A 20,354-nucleotide genomic window follows, 5' to 3' on the forward strand; every position below is an offset into this window, starting at 1 on the left:
CACGCCGCCGCAAGCGCCTCATCGCACCACCGCCTCCCGTGGGCACCCGCTCCCGCGCGTGCTCCGGCCGCCGCCCGGCGCCTCCGTGCCGCCCTCCCCGCCGACGTCGCCGCCGGCCACCGGCGTCGCCTCCCCTCCGGTGAGATTCGGGCTGAAGCTGGATCAGATCCACCAAGTCGGTGAACCAAACGCCCTTGCCCCGCCCGGATCCCTCCGTCCCAGGTTGAGCCCGTCCCACGTTGACTTTTCGCGGAGGTGATTTTTCTTCTAAGTCCTCGGATCTGTGATATTTTCTAGCCTTGTTCAACATGTCATAACTCCTCATCCATAGCTCCATTTTGCGTGTGCAATATATCGAAATGTTCATGAGGATGTCCTCTTCATTTTGTTCCATTGAACCATGCTTGTTTTTGTCCCTCTTGATGCCCAAATTGCTGTTGCAAGAGTGCTTCATAATGTTAGTTCCTGATTCTTATCAGTTTATGAGCATTTGTCATTTTTGCCATGTTTATTGTGTGCTGCATACGGGCATGAGCTCTACATGTGTTTTGTTATATGCCATGCCATCTTTACAGGGGTGTATGCCATGTATTTTTGTGATCAATGTGGTGACTAGCACAGGCATGCAAAGTAGCTCTCATGATGTTGCTGATTTCAGGGACTTTGTTTTTCACAAAGTCATTTCCCTGCTGTTATTTTAATGCCATGTATTCATGTTGCTTCAGAGTGATCCATGATTCTTTTGAGTATGTTCAGTAAGGATGATTTGAGCATATGGTTATGCTCTATCCATCCATGTCCTTGTTTGCATTTATGGAGTACCCTAGCATGACTCAATCTTGCTCTACTTTTGCTATAAAATGCTCCTGGCAGATTGTTTACATGTTAATCAATTTTGCCAAGGTTGTTGTAGTTGATCCATGCATGCTATGAGATTGTTCTTGCCATTGTTAGCTTCTTGATCATGTCTTCTTACTGGGTGTATGCTTAGTTTGTCATGCAATGCCTTGTGTTGAGTACATCAAGCTCGCAAACGTGCCTTCATAACTCTGTTTTTGCCATGTCCAGTTTTCTGCTAAGTCTGAATCTGTTAACAAAACTTGCTATGTTTACATGGGTGCCATCATATCTTATGATCCTTTTTGGCTTATGGTCAGTTAGGGACTTTTGTTATATGCTTTGAGTAGATTTATGCCATGCCTTGTATTGCTATGTTATGTTCCTGTAGCATGTTGTTATCTTGCTCTAAACATTGCTTCCTGATGTTAATTCCTGACATGTTATTTTCACTAAGTCTGTGATGCTGATATATTTTGCCCTTTTGTCATGCTTGTTTGAACCTGCTATTGTGTGAATTATCCGTAGCTCATTGTTCATCTTTTGTCAAGCATCTTGAGTATATCACTGCCATGTGCTTTGTTGCTATGTTAGAGTGCAGTAGCTTAGCTTCTTGTTGCATTCTAGATGGCATCATGCTATTAATCACAGGATTGTGCCATTATTGTTTTCATTGCCATTTGGAAACTGTGCATCCGATTCCGGTGATCTTTATATCGATTTCGACCAAAATCATATCATCTTTCCAGCGGCACTCTTGGATTGCCAAGTTGAGGCCTGGTTCAATCTTTTCCTTCAGAAGCTCGCATATGCATTGCATATCACATCCCGCATATCATGCCATGTTTTGCATCATGTTGCTTGCGCATTGCACCATGATTGATTGTTGGTCCTTTTGCTTGTGTTCTTGCCTTGGGTAGAGCCGGGAGACGAGTACGTGATCGACGAACTCTTTGAGTGCGCTTACGAGGATGAAGCTTTCGTCTTCTCGGAGAACTTTGCAGGCAAGATGACCATACCCTCGAAATCACTTCTATCTTTGCTTGCTAGTTGCTCGCTCTTTTGCTATGGCGCAATACCTACCACTTGCTATATCATCCCTCCCATATAGCCATGTTAAACCTCTAACCCACCTTGTCCTAGCAAACCGTTGTTTAGCTATGTTACTGCTTTGCTCAGCCCCTCTTATAGCGTTGCTAGTTGCAGGTGAAGATGGAGTTTATTCCTTGTTGGAACATGATTATTGTTGGGATATCACAATATTTCTTATTTAATTAATGCACCTATATACTTGGTAAAGGGTGGAAGGCTCAACCTTATGCCTGGTGTTTTGTTCCACTCTTGCCGCCCTAGTTTCCGTCATACTGGTGTGATGTTCCTTGATTTTGCATTCCTTACGCGGTTGGGTGTTATGGGAACCCCTTGGCAGTTCGCTTTGTATAAAACTCCTCCAGCAAGGCCCGACCTTGGTTTTACCATTTGCCTACCTACCACCATATACCTTCCCTTGGGTTCTGCAGACTCAAGGGTCATCTTATTTTAAACCCCCCCCCAGGCGAGTGCTCCTCTGAGTGTTGGTCCGAACCGAGCTGCCTGCGGGGCCACCTCGGGGAAACTTGAGGTTTGGTTTTACTTGTAGCTAGTCTCATCTAGTGTTGCCCTGAGAACAGGATACGTGCGACTCCTATCAGGATTTGTCGGCACATCGGGTGGCTTTGCTGGTCTTGTTTTACCACTGTTGAAATGTCTTGTAACCGGGATTCCGAGACTGATCGGGTCTTCCCGCTAGAAGGAATATCCTTCGTTAACCGTGAGATCTTGTGATGGGCTAAGTTGGGACACCCCTACAGGGTTTTGAACTTTCGAAAGCCGTGCCCGCGGTTATGGGCAGATGGGAATTTGTTAATGTCCGGTTGTAGAGAACTTGACACTTAACTTAATTAAAATGCATCAACCGCGTGTGTAGCCGTGATGGTCTCTTTCCTGCGGAGTGCGGGAAGTGAACACGACTTTGGAGTTATATTTGAACGTAAGTAGTTTCAGGATCACTTCTTGATCACTTCTAGTTCATGACCGTGCTTTGCTTCTCTTCTCGCTCTCATTTGCATAAGTTAGCCACCATATATGCTAGTGCTTGATGCAGCTCCACCTCACTACCTTTTCCTACCCATAAGCTTAAATAGTCTTGATCGCGAGGGTGTGAGATTGCTGAGTCCCCGTGACTCATAGATTACTTCCAAAACTAATTGCAGGTGCCGTTGATACCAGTGCAGATGACGCAGCCGAGCTCAAAGGAGGAGCTCGAAGAAGATCGTGTTTGTTGTGTTGTTTCGTTTTCCAGTTGATCGGTAGAGGAGTCTAGTCATGGCGATCGGGGATCTAGCATTAGGGGTTGTCTTTCTTTATTTGGTTCCGTAGTCGGACCTTGATTGTATCTGGATGATGTAATGCTATTTTTATGTATTGTGTGAAGTGGCGATTGTAAGCCAACTATTTATCTCTTTCTTATTTAGTACATGGGATGTGTAAAGATTACCCCTCTTGCGACATGCCTACAATGCGGTTATGCCTCTAAGTCGTGCTCCGACACGTGGGAGATATAGCCACACCGTGGGGGTTACATAATGGTCCGGGGGGCGTTGGCAGTGATCTGCACACCGTCCGTCCTCCGTCCTTCGCAAACAGCTTCGATGGCCTGGTTGGCGGCGGCCGAGTGGCCAGGGAAGAAGTCTACCAAAACAGAATGTAGAAAGCCAAAGTTAAAAACAAGTAGCCAGCTTAACCAACAAGCCGGCAGTTCAAAGAAGGAAAGAAAGGGAAACTCACCATCGACTATGTCCTCGATCGCGTGAAAGCCAGAAGTCAGCTCCATTTCCTTGTCAGTCCAGGCGGAGCGCTCGACCGCAAACTGAGCGAGGAGTGTGGTCTCCCCGGCCTCCGCCTCCTCCTGGGCTTTCTTGAGGAGCTCCTTCTATTCCGCCAGCTGCGTGACAAGACGGTCGCACTCTTCAGCCAGCTTGCCGTAGTATGCCTCCTTGGCTCGAAGCGCAGCATTGGCTTCGCCCAGTTGTCGTTGAAGAACAGCGTTGGCTTCTACAAAAAAGTGAAAATAGAAAGAGACGACAACAGTCAGCAAAGAAAGATGAAGTTGCCAGGAAGATCCGGCCCGACTGCTCAGCAGTCGGCCCGAATCTCGGGGACTACAGCCCGCGGGTGCGCCATCGCGCCCCCGCAGAGGAAGAAGGAGACTTACTCCGGCTCTCCGACAAGTCGGCAGCATGTTGATCCGACTATAGGGTCTTGGAGTTGAAGGCGGCCGCATGGAGGTTATGATAATCCTGCAAGCAAAGACATTTAGTACTCGGAGCTCGCTAATTAGAGTTCCAAGCCGCCTGCTCAGCAGCCGGCCCGAAACTCGGGGACTACACCCAGTGGGTGCGCCAGCGCGCCCCCACGAAGAAGTACAAGAATCAAAGCAAAAAAGCAAGAAGTGTACCCGGATGGCCTCTCGCGACTCCAAGAAAGTCTTGTTGCAGAGCTTAAGAGTGTCAGCCTCGGCGTGGTGTTTTGCTTGTACATCCAGAATCGCCTGGTTCAGAGGGCCCGTTACGCCTCCCCGCACCCACCCAGTGGGCACGGCGCTGGTCCCCTCGGTGTCTGGAATCGTGGAGCTTGCGGTGCCGGCCTCCAGCGGGCGCGGCGCCGATGCCGCCTTCACGAGCCGGCAGCGTAGGGGTGTGCGGACCCCAAGAGTCGGGCCCGTCACCATCTCATTCCCGGCTGGTGGTGCTGGCGGGTCGACCGGCTGCTTGTCTTGAGCCTCTGTAGAAGGAGGTGGCGGGGGCACGATGACGTCCGGCATGGCAACGTCGCCACCGTCACTTTCAATAGTAGGGTGCTCGCCGCCGACTTCCCCAATCTACGCCACGAACTCCGGCGGTGGCGACTGGCGATGCGCGGCCTCTTCGGCATGCTTCTTCACCGCATCGGCGGCCTCGGCCTCCGCCAGCTTCTTCAGGGCGGCGTCCTCCGCCTTGTCAGCTTCCGCCTTCTTCAGGCGGGCGGCTTCCCGCTCCTCGCGCGCCTCCCGTGTGTTCCGCTCCATCGCCTCCCGGAGATCGGCGGCCAGATTGATCTGTCGGGTGGTGGTGGAGGTCTCCGCCGACCTCACAATAGAGCCGGCAGCCAACTTCTCGAGAGAGAGTGGAGCCCTAAAATCAAGAACATAAAGCAAAAGAAGTTTAGAAATAGTCAATGAGAAGGAAAGCACAAAGGAAAGAAACTTACGCCGACACCATAGGGGGCGCCTTGGGGAGCTTCTGGTACTTGGCCGCCTTCGTCGCGGCATCCTTTCGTTTGGTCGCGGCACTCGGATTCTTGGGCTTCTTCGACGCACTGCCAAACAAGGCGGCGCCTTGCTTACGCTTGCGCGCGCCGCCTCGGGCAGTCAGCTCGCTGGAGGGGCCCGCCTCCACCTTGCCAGCACCTCGCGCGGGGTGCGGCTCTTCTTCGTCTTCATCGTCATCAAGCCAGGACTCGATGCCGACTTCTTCGAAGCCACCGGCTTCGTAGACACCGCCAGTCGCGGTGTCCTCCAAGGCGGCCGCCCCCAAGTCGGGATCGTCCACATCGCTTACCGCCCGATCCGGCTGGTAGTCACCACCCGCCCCTACGAGGGCGGCTGTCGTGTCCAACATATAGATCTATTTCAGACAACAGAAGGCCGGATGATCAAGATCAAAATCAAGAGTAGGGCAAGTATCAGAGAGAGAGAGAGAATTGGCAAACTTACCGCAGGCGATAGGTCGGCGCAGGAATATGGTCGCTTGCCGAAACTCCAAGACCCCTCCAACTTGAGGTTGGAGATCTCGTTCACCAAGTTTGCGACTTCAGCAACCGGCATCTCCTTGGTGCTCAGCCGGCATGGCTCGCGATGCCCGCTCATCCGGCTGATCAGGTGCGGCCGGCGTTGGAGCGGAAGAACCCGGCGCTCGACGAAGGCGACCAGCAAGTCAGACGCCCTGAGGCCTTCAATGTCGATCAGCTCCCGGAGCCGTTGGATGGTGGCGGCGCCGTCTGTCGACACCGGTTTCGGCTTGTAGCCCCAGCTAGCCCGAGGCTCGGCAGGCGGGCCGGCTTCGTATGCTGGCAGGTTGAGGAAGTCGGCAGCCGGGTCTATGTTCCCCACGTAGAAGTAGGATTGCTGCCACATCTTCACTGACTGCGGCAGCTTGATGGTGGGGAAGATGTTTTGCGGCGGCGACCGGCGGACCCCAATAAAAGCACCACACTGGGCAGCCACCTCCCAGACGGAGGTGCCAAGTTTGGTGTAAAAGAAGGCTCCCCACAGCCCGATGGTGGGGAGAACGCCGAGGTATCCTTCGCACATCGTGACGAAGGCGGCCTAGAGCATCATGGTGTTGGGCGTGATGTGATGAGGCTGAAGATGGTAGAACTCGAGGAACGAGCGGAGGAAGTCGCTCGCCGGCAGGCCGCAGCCCCGGATAAAGTGCGAGTGGAAGACGACCCGCTCGCCCTCACCCGGCGCCGGCGAGATCTCTCCCTCCGACGACACGTGCGCCTTCACCTGATCCGCACCGGGGAGACGCCGCGTCTCGCAGATGAAGGTGATATGATCCTTGTTGACGTTGGATCTGTCCCAGTCCCCTCCTCGCTCGCGCGCCATGGAGAGCTCGACAGAGAGAGGCGCGGCGAGGAAGCTGAGAGTGGGGCGGAGCGAGAAAGCTCGGGCGTACGGGCTCGACGGAGATGAACTGCAGCAGCACTCCGGCGTGGCTCGGGGGGCGCTCGGCGAAAGGAAGAAGAAGGAAGCAGGGGCGAGGAAGAGGGGTGCGCGAGCTCTGCCGCTCCCTCTCCTCCCCTACTTATAGCCTGCGGGCTATGAAGCCGAGGGGGGCGTGGGATCAACTATGCCCATGACCCCACGTACCCACCTTTTAACATGCAAAGTTACTGCGTGCAGTAACTCCACGGGCGAGCGAAACCGCCCGCCTCGGCCGCAGCGGATCCGCTCGTGTGCCGAGGCCCGGTAATGGTGGGCCCGGCCTGCCGAGGCGTCCCATCGCGCGTGTGGACCTACAGGCTGGCGCGGCCGGCTGGCACCACGTGGCGTGCCCACGGCCGGCAGTTGACCGAGAAGCTTAGTCAGCACCCGATCAGTTTCCCGCTGATGCCTTCGAAATTCCAAGAAGATCCGACTAGACGTGACCGACTCCCGCCAACCGGCTTCCCGGGAGTCGGACGAGGCTTCCTTCAGAGTACCCGGAGGAGGAAACTGTTGAGGCTCCTTGACTCACCAACCGCGGTGCCTCACCAGCTTCGGGGACTACTGTCGGAGTAATGGGCCACGGGTAGCCTAACCCGGGTCCCAGAACCTTTCAAGACACCGGGCCGGCTGCGCCCCTCAAGACGCCGAGATAAAGCACCGCCTTCTGGTAGCCGGCTGGCTAGACGGCCGACTGCTGGAAAGCGGTCATGCATAGGAAGACGGCCCCAAGATAGGCCGACTCCTAGCAGGCGGCCTCCAGAGAGGCCGGTTCCCAAAAGTCGGCCCACGGTGCCCTCAAAGTCCGCACCCCCATTAAAGAAGACAGGACGGGGTGAGGCAACAGTGTAGCCCATCCCCCCCCCATGAATTCAGGGGCGGGCATGGCCACAATGCCTCGTACCAGCGGAGATCTCCGCCCAGCGCGGCACTGTCGTCACTTCGCCCCTGACGTCACTCCTGACAGGCCAGGTCCTGCTCCCACAACCGCCTGTCGGTATATCCCAAGGACGGCAGGCCCTACCGGTTAGCAAGAGCCCGGAGGGCAGCGGAAGCCGCACCAGTCGGACCCGAGGGAGGCCGGCTCCCCGCAGCCGGTCGGATCCTTCCTCCCGGCTCCACGCACCATTAACCAGATAAGATGCAGAGTGGCTACAGTGATCTCCCACCAGGCTGCGGGACTGTAGCCACGCCTCCCCGACCGAGCACGCGTCATTAGCAACACAGCTATAGTAATCCACAGTCGGCAGGACCCGCGAGCGGCGGGGGCGGCTTGTCGGCTCCATACCAGACCAACCGACGGGGCCCGCCGCCAGCAGTCGGCGACGAAGCCGGTGACCAGTGAGACTGACAGTCGGGCCCTACGCCCGGCTCGATTACCATTGTACCCCTGGGGCTAGGCCTATATAAACCCCCAGGGCACCCATGCAAAGGGTTCTCACCCGGATAGGACTAGATTCATACATAGGGGAGGAGAGAGCAAGCCTTGCCTTCTCCCACCTCTAGCATACAGCTCGAGGAGCACCATTGTACACACTTGAGCCTTAGTGATCATGCGGAGACCCCGCAGAGCAGGACTAGGGGTGTTATCTCCCAGGAGAGCCCCGAACCTGGGTAAAGTTTGTCGGCGTATGTGTCTACACCTCATCCCGCTTCCGGGCACCGGCGATGTTCTACTCGCTCCCACCATGATAAGCCATCCATTGGAATATGTTGCACCCAACCCCCGACACTTGCATCTCCTCTCCCCTTTCCCTCTACCTCGATCCCCTACCTGCAGTGCTAGGGTTCCTCCAGCGAAGCGTCGCCACTGGTCCCATCTGGCCTCGTCCTCGACTATGCTTTTTCCAGCTAGGCTACATGGCCAGCGAGAAGGGCCAAATCTCCCCGGCTGCTCCTCCCTTTGGTGTCGCCCCTTATTCTGATGGTCTCCAGCAGCTGCTCCACTGTGGTATGTCCAACGCACTACTCCAGCGGGCGCCGCACAACTACGGCTGATGCCACACTGTGGAAGAAGGCAGCTTATTGCCTCTCCCCTCCTCCCAGGTCATGGCCTTGAGGTGCTATTGAAGGATGAGCTCATCCAACAAGGTGAGGATCTCCTCTGATTTTTTGCCAAATTTTCATTCTGATCCACTATACGATGAATTGCTATGAGCTGCTTCTACTGCTGCTATATGATGCATTGTTATGAGCTGCTCCTGATGCTGCTATATGATGAATTGCTATGAGCTACTGCTGCTATATGATGAATTACTATGAGCTGCTGCTGTTGTATGATGAGTTGCTATAAGCTGCTCCTGCTGCTGCTATATGATGAATTGCTATGAGCTGCTTCTACTGCTGCTATATGATGAATTGCAATGAGATGCTCCTGTTGTTGCTATATGATGAATTGCTATGAGCTGCTGCTGGTATATGATGAATTGCACACTGCTATTGTATGATGAGTTGCTATGAGCTGCTGCTGCTATATCATGCTTTCAGGAGGTGGTGCTATATGATAATAACCAGCCACTTGGACCATAGAATTTCAATAAATAATTGTTCTTCATTTAAATGTGGGTCATGCGTTCTTCGTTTAAATTAGGCAATGGGATCTCTATGGAATACATTTACCAAAGTAGATTGTGCCAAGTAGATGATATCTTTGTATTTGCATTTTGAACAAATGGTGATGGTCTGTTTTCCTATCATATTAATTACTGCAGTGGGTTCAATTTGTGATGTTTGCAAGTCAAATTAATTTTCACATGGGCAGAAAAATGACAAAATATAATGCAATCTAGACTTTTCACTGATCATACCAAAGATAAGCTAAAAAGGAAGGCAATGAAAAGAACTGGTTGGCTTATTACCTTGACTTATATTCACATGTGCTTATTTTCTTAGGATAACTCATAATAAATGTCCCTAAGAAACTTGGCCAATAGAACTGACATACAAATAACATGTCAAGATGATTGCAATGGAGGAGTGACCTACCATAGCACACTGTATAGGCTCACCGCTGCCTCTCCTTTTTTTGTGATATTCCATGAAATTGCCACATACATCTTGTACTTTTTCATTGTGTAACCCTATCTGCAAGTTGACACGACTAATTTCAGACATCTCTACATGATAAAACATTGCATGTTTCTTGCGCATATTTAAACCACCAATTAACGATTGTGTGCGTAGCATAAACTAGCCATGACTCTGTGTGCTGTACTAGCAGGGACTCTAAGGGAGCCTAATGTAGTGCACTGGAATTCCTACATGCCACCTACGATTTTGTGTAATGTACTACCTCTGTTCCTAAATATATGTATTTGTAGAGATTCCTGTATGGACCACATACAGCTGTATATAGATGCATTTTCGAGTGTAGATTCACTCATTTTGCTCTGTATGTAGCCTATAGTGGAATCTCTAGAAAGACTTATATTTAGGGAAGGCGTGTTGCCTAGCTGTTTCACTTTCATGTGGGACCGCCATTGAGCAAACTGACTATTGGCAAACCGCACCCTGCCCACCGCCGGGTTGGAAAAATAAATGAGGGGAAGATCTAGCTGTAGCACGGAAGCCAAGAAATTTGGTGTCTGATTGGGCTCGTTGATAGAGTGTTATTTATTCATAACTAGCAAGATGCCCATGCGTTGCACGGAAAATCAAGATGCATTTATATGAGTAGTTTATGTTGTGGGACAAAAGGATGAACAAGAGAAGGCCTTATTTGCAAATGTGGAGAGGGATGTGGGTATCTTTTTGCATAATTGCCATAGTTTCCTTCCTATCCATCAGATATAAATCGGGCGGCCTATATTGCAGGATCGCAGGCACACCATCATCACCAACTCTGTTTTTTATATACTACTAGTTTATCTTGTGAGAGAAAAGGATGAACGAGGGAAGGCCTTATTTGCAAATGTGGAGAGGTGTGTGGGTACCTTTTTGCAAAATTGCCATAGTTTCCTTCCTATCCGTCAAATAAGAGTAGAGATTTGGTTACCAACTCTCATGTGTGCAATGCACATGTACCTTACTACTCCCTCCATTCCTAAATATAAGTCTTTCTAGAGATTCCAATAAGTGACTACATACAAAGCAAAATGAGTGAATCTACACTTTAAAATATGTCTACATACATCCGTATGTTGTAGTCCATTTGAAATGTCTAAAAAGACTTATATTTAGGAATAGAGGGAGTAGTTGGTAGTAGTAAGAAACAAATTCCGGGTTTGGCACGAGCTCGTATTGCGGGAGCACCACAAGGCCTGCCGCGGGTGTTACATTTCCCTCTCGGAGCCCATGGTACAGAGCTTCAGTGCCTTAGTGCAACGGCCTATGAGTCAATGACATGTGGACCTTAAATGCGGCTGGCCCACATGTCATTCTCATGGTGGTGGCGTGGTTCATGGCTCACTCGTTCGAGATGAACCGGTCGGTGGTGGCATGGCCGTGGCGAGGGTGCCACAGCTGGGTGTCGAGGTGTTACGAGGCATAAACGGCCACACCAGCAGGTACTACCTGTAGTATAGAACTACTCCAGCTGAGGATTGATGCCCGGGATGAAATGTGTCAGAGCCGCTGGATGAAAATTCGATGGTGTGGGAGTACGGATCGGAGCACAGGAGCGGAGCAGGCAAACCGTGTCCAATCGAGTGTGGCTGTGGTAGAAATTTGATGGTCGCCACAGTTCAGCTGGCCCGCATGTCATGCACACAAAGGCAGAGGAGCGGTGGGGCCGAGAGGGATGAGGTGCACATTGGGGAACGTCGTGTCGTGGGTTGGAGCGGCGTCATGGAAATCGTGTGTGGGTGTGGCAGTGGTAGAAGCAAGAAACGTGATGGTCGTCGTGGTTCAACTTCCATGGACAAGCTGTCATCTCTGCTGACACATGCATTACATACCGCTCACTGCAAGGAGCGGTAGAAGAGAAAACTTGTTCCAAAGAAACCATTTTTCCGATAAAATTCTCGAGATATCATTAGTTTTTACACATGGAAGTACTCCTGCAAGGGTCAATCACAACAGGTGTTTTGTAAAAAATGCATCTTGATGTTCCCTGCAATGCACGAGCATCTTGCTAATTATAGAAGAAGCCCACACAAGCATCTTTTCGCAGGATGTGCCATCGACCCAAACTCAAATTTTTTTCAGACGCTTAGGTGCACCGGATGTTGTGCCACACTACAAAATGTAAAAAAACAGCTCCAATTTTTTTCAAACCTGTTATCTTCAAACCATCAAAACAGCCTAGGGAATATATTTTGAGTGAAGCATGATTTACTTTTACTGATATATGTATATCAAAACTAGAGTGTTTATATTTCAAGCCCATGAACAAGTATTATTCTACTACTTTCACTACAAAAAATACACTTCCGTGATGATACGTGTTTGTCACAGTAGGTCGCTTTTTTTGTCATGCATGTACATCCATGAAAAATTTATGACAAAATCAAGATAGTCATACATGTGCTGTCGTAGAAGTGTTCCATGACATTACCAAAATTATCATCACGGAAGTGTCCACTTCCATGACGATAAATCGCGCGTCATAGAAGTGCTTTCGTCAAGGTTGACCGACACGTGGCATCCACCGTAACAGAACGCCGTTAAGCTATCGGGTCGGGTTTTGGATCCGACAACCCGTTAACAGCCCCGACCAATGGGAAATTTCCACGTGTAAAATTCTTATTGGCTGAACGAAACACGTGTCAGCTCGACAGTGGGTCAGATAGGCGCCTATGATACGTCAACACGTGGCACGGCCCAACAGAGGTCCATTCCTATGTAAAGGCCGGCCCGTTTAACTTGGTCAAAAGATGGTGGGCCGGCCCATGGAAAGCCTGTTAACGGCCTGTTCGAATATAGCCCATTTACAACCCGCTAACCCAAGGCCCGTTATGCCCTATCTGAATTAGGCCCAGTAGCGTCATCTGGGCCATCCAATATGATTCCAGCCCATTTTCACTTCTGGCCCATGTATGGCCCATGACGTCTTTCGGCCCATATGAGGCCCTATGTAACTCTTGGCCTACTAACGGCCCGTGGTGAAACTGGCCCGTAATGAACAGTGTATCACATTACACCCATTAACGGCCCGTGGTGAAACTGGCCCGTGATGAACAATGTATCACTTTATACCCATTAACGGCTCGTTATTCCGTTGTGCCGTTTCCAGCCCATGTTATCTTTTGGCCTTCTCAGAGCCCATTTATTCTTGGGCTCATTTCCAGCATTCGTTTACTTACGGCCCATTACTGTCATTTTCTGCTTGTGGGCCAAATTCAGCCCGTGGTTACAGTCGGCCCGTTTGTGGTCCGTTAATACGTTGGGCCGTTTTCATAGCATCATCAAATACGGCCTATTAACGATGGTCCGTTATGGTCGGCGGCCCATGAACGGACGATTCCAACTCTAGCCCGTTTATGTCCATAATGCGGCCTGTTATTGGCCCATGTTTGGCCATCGATCATACTGCCCGTATAAGGCCCATTGATGATACGGCCCGTAGAAGGCCCATTATTTCTACGGCCCGTAGAAGGCCCATTGTTTCTACGGCCCGTAGAAGGCCCACTCTTTCTACGGCCCGTAGAAGGCCCACTGTTTCTACGGCCCGTAGGAGGCCCAGTGTCACTACAGTAAATATTAGCCCATGGTTATTGTGGCCTAGTTTCAAAAAATAGGTTAATGCAGCCACTAGCAAACCGCGGAAAAAGAACTGCAATGACTAGAAGCAAACAAATAAACAAGACAACAAGGAAATAAATAAGCAAGCAACTTACGCTAGGCTATCACGGCTATCACACATATTACATCCACTGGGCATCAAAGTTCGCCACCAGTGCAAATAAACGCGCCGACAAAAGAATATACAAAACTGAGAGCACTTCAGAAGGCACTAGGCCTGGCCAGGTCGCCCCCCCCCCCAAACAGCTGAAGAAGCTGAGTAGACCTCAGTTGTGTCAACGATAGATGCATCAACACTAGATTTAAGGCATGATGATGCGCACGGCAGTCCGCTGACATCTTCATTGCATCTTTGACTTCAAGTCGGAGCTGAGCTGAAGCAAGCCTTTCCGCTTTAACTTGAGACCGAAGAAGTCGAACTGATTGAGGCAGCGACTGCACAGAGGTTGTCTCACACCTGCTGGTGAGTAGCTTCAACTCACTGTCTTCATCAAGGCAGGACCTTGGGGTCATCTCGCTGTCCTCAAAATGGTTTGGCTCACTATCTGTCACATCCCTAGTTCTGGTATGTCCTAGGCTTGCTTGTGCATCATGTTTAATCTTTCAAATAAATTTGAAATGGGGAAAGTTGCAAACCCTAGCACCAAAGTTTTTTTCCAATAGGTTCAACTTTAAAATGGATTTTCAATGAACCCAAAATGCTCTTCAAAAATGTTCATGCTCTTTGGATAATGTTGGGAACAACAACCAGAGGTGATGCACATTTTTGCTACACATTTTGGATTTTTGAATCAATGCATAAATATTTGATTTGGAGCTGTTTAAAATATATAAATATTTTAATGGCTCCAAAAATGTTGGGAATTGGTGAGGGCCTCTGGAATATTATATCTAGATGCCACAAATATTTTCAGCATTTATGGAAATGTTTTAACATTTCTTTTAGATACAAAACAGAAGACAGAAAAGCAAAACAGAAAGAAATAAGAAAACCCTTACCTGTCGCCCTGCCTATGGCCTGGCCCAACTGGCTGTTGCCAGTCGTCTCCCTCACTAGGAGGCAGCGTAGAAAGGGAGCACGGCGAGCGTGCATGCCCGCCAGGCAGCTGCTTGCTGCCTCCTCTCCCTCCTCGGCGCTGTCCACCCCAGAGAGCTCCATCGACCCCCCTGGCCTCTCCATTCTTCCTCGAGCTCCTCCCCATCCTCTGTCTTGCTCTCCCCCTCTGTCCCGAGCGCACCAGAGAGCACCGCCGTGCGCCACCACGGCCGCCGCCATCGCCTCGCCTCCCTAACGTGTCTGCGAGCACCGCCGTCGTCGAATACGTCATCCCCGAGCAGCGAAGCAACGTGGGAGGCCCTGCAACGCCGCAATCGTCGTCGTCTTCAACCTCCAGCGAACGAGATCGCCGGCGACCCCTCGCTCTCTCCGGGCCTTCCCCGAGCCCGCTGGCCTGCTCTGCGTGATCCCCGTGAGCCCCTGAACCGATTCCCCCTCTCCTTTTCCTTGTACGGCCGCTGTAGTCATCATATCCGTCGAGCCCGAAGCTCACCGCCGCCATCCATGGTGCCACCGTGGTAACCGCGGCCACAACTCGCACTTGAGCACTGCCGTGAGCTCAGCGGGTCCCCACGAACCCAACGCCGCTGCTCGAAGCTCCTGACTTGCACCACAGCACCCCGCGCCGCTCGGGGCCGAACTCCGGCGCCGCCACGAGCTCCATTCCGGTGAACTCTGGCCACCCCAGCTCGATCTTCTTCCACACCTGGATGCGCGCGAAGCCCAGCAACCCATAGCCGCAAACCACGCCCGAAACCATCCCTTGTAGCGTTTTCCCGTGGCGTTTCCGTCGTCGGATTTGGTCTACGCCGGCGAAACTCCCACGACTGCCGACGTGGCATGGTCATTAGGACTAATCCCCACCATTAGCCACCTCACTGCCACTGACAGCGGGCCCTACCGCTGGGTCAAACCCCGTCAGCACGGGTTTTGACCGGGGTTAATTAATGGGTCACTGACTAGTGGGTCCCACTGGTCAGGTTTGACCTGGGTCAACCCAGTTGACCTGCTGACGTAGTGGTGACCTCAAGCTGACGCAATAATTGATTTCTGGAATTATTTTAACTCAGGAAATTCCAGAATATTGCTTAAACTTCAAATATTCATAATATTTCAACCGTAGCTCAGAATGAAATAATTTATATATGAAAAATTATCAGAAAAATGCAAGGAATGCATTTATGCCAGTTACATGCATGAAAAACCAACTTATACATGCTGTATAAGTGAAAACATAATATGGGCATTTTAAATGCTTCATTTTGAATTTGCATTTGAATCTTTGATTCAAATGGGCTTCAACCAATTGGTAGCCACGTGCATTAGCCCAAACACTAGCATTTGCACATGTCATGTTCATGCATCATTTTGTTGCATTTGTTTGTGTGTTGATCGCCGGCACCGTTTCTTCTCGATAGGTTCCACTCCGGAAGGTGTTCCCGAGTACCTGCCAGAGGAGCCGTACCCCTTCGTCTTTCTATCAGGCAAGCAACCCCCCTTGAGCATTTCGAAAAATCCCACTCTCTCGCTCCTGCTCCTTATACTGCATTAGGACAACAACGATTCAAACTGCTACTTTCTGCTGCAGTAGTTGAACCCATTCCTCTGCATGACCTGTCATTGCCACAGTAAATAGTTGAAACCCACTAGCATGAGTAGGAGTTGCTTGAGCCTTGATGTGCCTGCTCATCCATGCTTGTTTTCTTTATGCCAGCTATGCTTAGAGTTGTGTCAAGTCTGATTCATCGGGAATGAATCAGAGTGGTGAACATGTCCTACCGGTAAAAGCTAAGTGTGTGAACACGTTTTGATAAAGGTAGCGATGAGAGGCCATGTAGGAGTACATGGTGGGTTGTCTAATTGGAACCGTCCTTAAGCACTGAGTTATGTGTATGTTATCCAAGTCCAGTTACTACCACACATTGGGTTCCGGTTATCCGGCCCCTCTCGGCTTATTAATCCACTTGATCTCTGTCCAGGAGTTGCAACTAGTTTCTGGCGTTTGTAGGTAGTGCTACTTGTCTACCAGGTGGTGTCCGACGGGACGGGCTTGGGACAGACTAGGCACCGTGGCACGGTGTACCAAGTGGCACCCGGATGGTGGGCTTGGGAACCCTGCACACATCGTTTGGGGCCATGAGCGACACCCCGGCCGGATCTCCTTGCGGATGGAACCCGAATAGGCGATAAACCTGGACGAGAGACTTGTGTGGTTAGTCAGGCCGTGGCCAACACCCTCGCCCGGCTTCCGCTTGAAGGTTGCTGAGGTACATGACGTGTACAGGGCTATAAGTGGCGAGAGCGTGTGTGAAGAAGTACACCCCTGCAGGGTCAATATTATCTATTCGAATAGCCATTTTCCTCGGATATGGAAACTTGGAGGACTTATGTAGTACATAGACATCTTGAAGTGGATACTCTAAAATCCGCAAGATAAGCGTGAGTGCTATGGATGGCCTTCTCGTAGGGAGGCGGGGACGGATCCATAGTGGAGTATTGATATGGTGAATATGCGGACTCGTGTGCGTCTTCTCACCTCAATGAAGTTTCTGATACTCGTAGTATAGGTTAGCCACTGAGTCAAAGCTGGCTTGCTGCTGTTAAAACTCCACCACCCCCTTTGTTGATAATGTTGCATATGTAGATAGTTTTGATGTAAGACTTGCTGAGTACCTTTGTTCTCACATTTGCTTATTTATGTTTTGCAGTTGGTTACACTAGTGACTTCGACCAGTAGCTTGTATCCCAGCTACGATCTTGTACCCTTGGTAGGGTCATGTTTAGTCAGGCTTCTTAGTCTTTTCCTTTTGTAGTTGTCTGTACTCAGACATGTAATGCTTCCGTTGCTTGTATGCTCTGAATGATGGGTCATGAGACCCCTGTTTGTATTGAATGCTATGTGGCTCTTCTGGGCCTTTATCTATATGAGTTTGAGTTATGTTGTGATGCCATGTTGTACAGCACATACTTGCATGTTATGCGTACGTGTAACGTGTATTGCTATGTGTGGGATCCGACAACCTAGTTGTTTACCTCTGGTAGCCTCTCTTATGGGGAAATGTAGTCTTGTGCTTCTATGAGCCATAGTAGTCCGCTACAGCCCGGTTCACCGGAGTCCTGCTAGCCCAGCACTACTGCTCCGGAACACTTGACTGGCCGGCATGTGATTCACTTCGTTCCTGTGTCTGTCCCTTCGGGGAAATGTCACACGGTGACATCCGGAGTCCTGCCTAGCCTGCTATAGCCCGGGTTCCCGAAGTCCTGTTAGCCCAGTGCTACAGCCCGGATTCATACGCTGTTGACCGACATGCTCGAGGTTGATTCATGTATGCCTGTCCCTGTAAGTTAGTGCTACTTTGGGTTCACGAGTAGTCATGTCGGCCCGGGTTCTCTGTCATATGGATGCTAGCGACACTATCATATACGTGAGCAAAAAGGCGCAAATGGTCCTGGGCCAGGTAAGGTGGCACCCGTGGGAATACCGTGCGTGAGGCCGCAAAGTGATATGAAGTGTTACATGCTAGATCGGTGTGACTTAAGATCGGGGTCCCGACACTATCTTCCCTAAAGTTCTGCCTGGCGTAAGAGATACGAGTATGAAAGAGAAACAAGGAGACACATAACAGGTTTCACAATTATATAAGCAAATAAATGGATCTGTTCTGCATAAGGAACATGTTTTTACAACTACAATTTGAAACCGGTAGTTGTTGCAAACATCCAATTAGATGTAAACAGCAAAGCAAACAGCAGTGGAGGAAATGATGCCTATCCTAATCTATACTAGAATAAAGTTTGAAGGCTTGAGAAGGATGAACTTACATTACATGTTAACACGGGCTGGACAAAGCCCTTCTCCATGTTGATGGAAGGATAATTCAATAAATTCCCCAAAGAAAATTCTTTATAAGCGTTACCATTATTCTACATTTTGCAAAGAGTAAATATAGATCAAATAATATTGGAAGAAACAGAGGATAATGAAGCTCGGGTGCAGACTGATGATACATAATCAAATAGCAATTAATTAAGTACAACGTCACAAGGCAAAAGGTAGAGAGGTACTGACAAGAGCAATGCAGAGCCCATTGTTGTTTTGAGATCATATGATCCTTTGAGCAAGGAGATTCATCTGAAATTAGTTTTCATACAAGAGAGAAGGTAAGGCACAAGCAGAAATTTAGGAGTTCAAATTTTGAATTGATATCATAGACAGTACCTGACGCTGGGCTCCCAGCAGTTCTAATAGGGGTTTGGCCACTGGAGTATGGGTAAAGTGTGGTACAGTTGGGCCTGTGTTTTCTGTGGCTGCTGATCTATCTGATTTAACAGGTATCACTACCTTTTCCAAATACCTAGTTTGTACTCCTTGACGACCTGCACTCACCCTCTTCCTTTTGGACACCTATTACGAAAGAACAACATCTGATTGGAAAAACATAGTGTGACGACACATGGAATAGGTATAGAAAATGGATAGGTATGGCATATACTCATATATGATGCTTAAACTAAGCAGATGGTGTAACAAAGTAGAAGTAATGCAAGAGGTCAGATGCAAAATATGTGCGACCAATACAACTTTGCAAAGTTAGAGCAAGCACCTTGATGGGTGAATAAGATAGGCCATCCTCCACCATGCCAAGTTTGATAGCCAGTGGATCGTTCCGCAATATTCCTCTTGTGCGCCCATTCTCATATTCATTTTGATAATGTTCAATATCTGACATCCATGAAAACATAAAAACAAGTGAGATTTTCTTTGTAATGCAGAAGTGATTCTAATCCAATACTGCCTCCCTGTAAAACCCTTTGTGCTATCTCTGCAATTCTTTTAAAAGATGCCATGCATGCTGTAATTTGTTGTGTGCATTAATATAATGTGGCCTACTACTCAAAATATGAGAGCTCCAGAAGTGATGACACTTCGCAGATGATAGCTTCAACATATAGTAAAGAAGAACAAGTCGACCTGACCTGACAGATTCAAAATATACTAAGGGAGAACAACTCGACCTGACCAGTCGACCGCAAGAGAAGAGTATCATCTTAAAGAAGAACAGAAGAGCAAGCAGATTGAAGATATTACATGTCTTTTAATACAATGTCGGTTGGCCACGCATGATGAACCAGAGCGCACAGAGAAATACTATTCTTTCCGGTCTCTCCATATGTGGCTCACATGCATTTCGAAACTAAAGTTGGAACATTTAGCTAACCAATTAAACATATCTCAGTTTTACTAATATCAGCAATAATATCAGATATGAATTTGTACAACTAAGCTTGTTTAGCTCGATGGGTGGAGCAGTGCTATTACGACACGAACCACGTACGCTGATTGTGGTCATCATAAAATGGGGAAAACATAAGCATGATGAGTACAGTGTTGACCGTGGCAGTGGGATGGCAGATCTGAAGCTGCAAACCGCGCAAAGGGTAGTTAGCAACCGATGTTTTCTTTGAAATAACAACTAAGATTTGGTATGGACAAGAAAGTACGGTCAACAAGTGACAAAGAAATGTAATTATGTTGTCTCTCTATATGTCGCCACATGCATTTGGAAACTCTAGTGGGACCTTTAGCTAACCAATTAAATGTGTCGGTTAACTAATATCAATATCATATCACAATCATATTTGAACAACTAAGCTTTCGAATTCTGAGTGTTGTGTTGTTTAGCTTCAAGGGTGGAGTAATGCTAGTACGACAAAAAGCACCTACCCAGATCATAGTAGAGTATATAAAAGGGGAAACCCTAAGCATCAAGAGAAAAATCAGGAAAGTGGAACTAGCTGGACCAGTGGGTGGCGCACATGCTTTTCGAAACGAATATAGGAACATTAGGTGACCAATTAAACATTCTCTGTTTTAGTGATATTAGCATCATATCAGATTCGTATTTCAACACATAAGCTTTGGGTTGAGGTCTTGAGGAGCAGTGCTAGCACGGCACGAAGCACCTATGATGATGGTAGTGAATATGAAGGGGG

Source organism: Triticum urartu, chromosome 6A, assembly GCF_056163025.1.
Source record: "Triticum urartu cultivar PI428250 chromosome 6A, HENAU_Tu73, whole genome shotgun sequence".
In the NCBI taxonomy this organism is placed as follows: domain Eukaryota; kingdom Viridiplantae; phylum Streptophyta; class Magnoliopsida; order Poales; family Poaceae; genus Triticum; species Triticum urartu.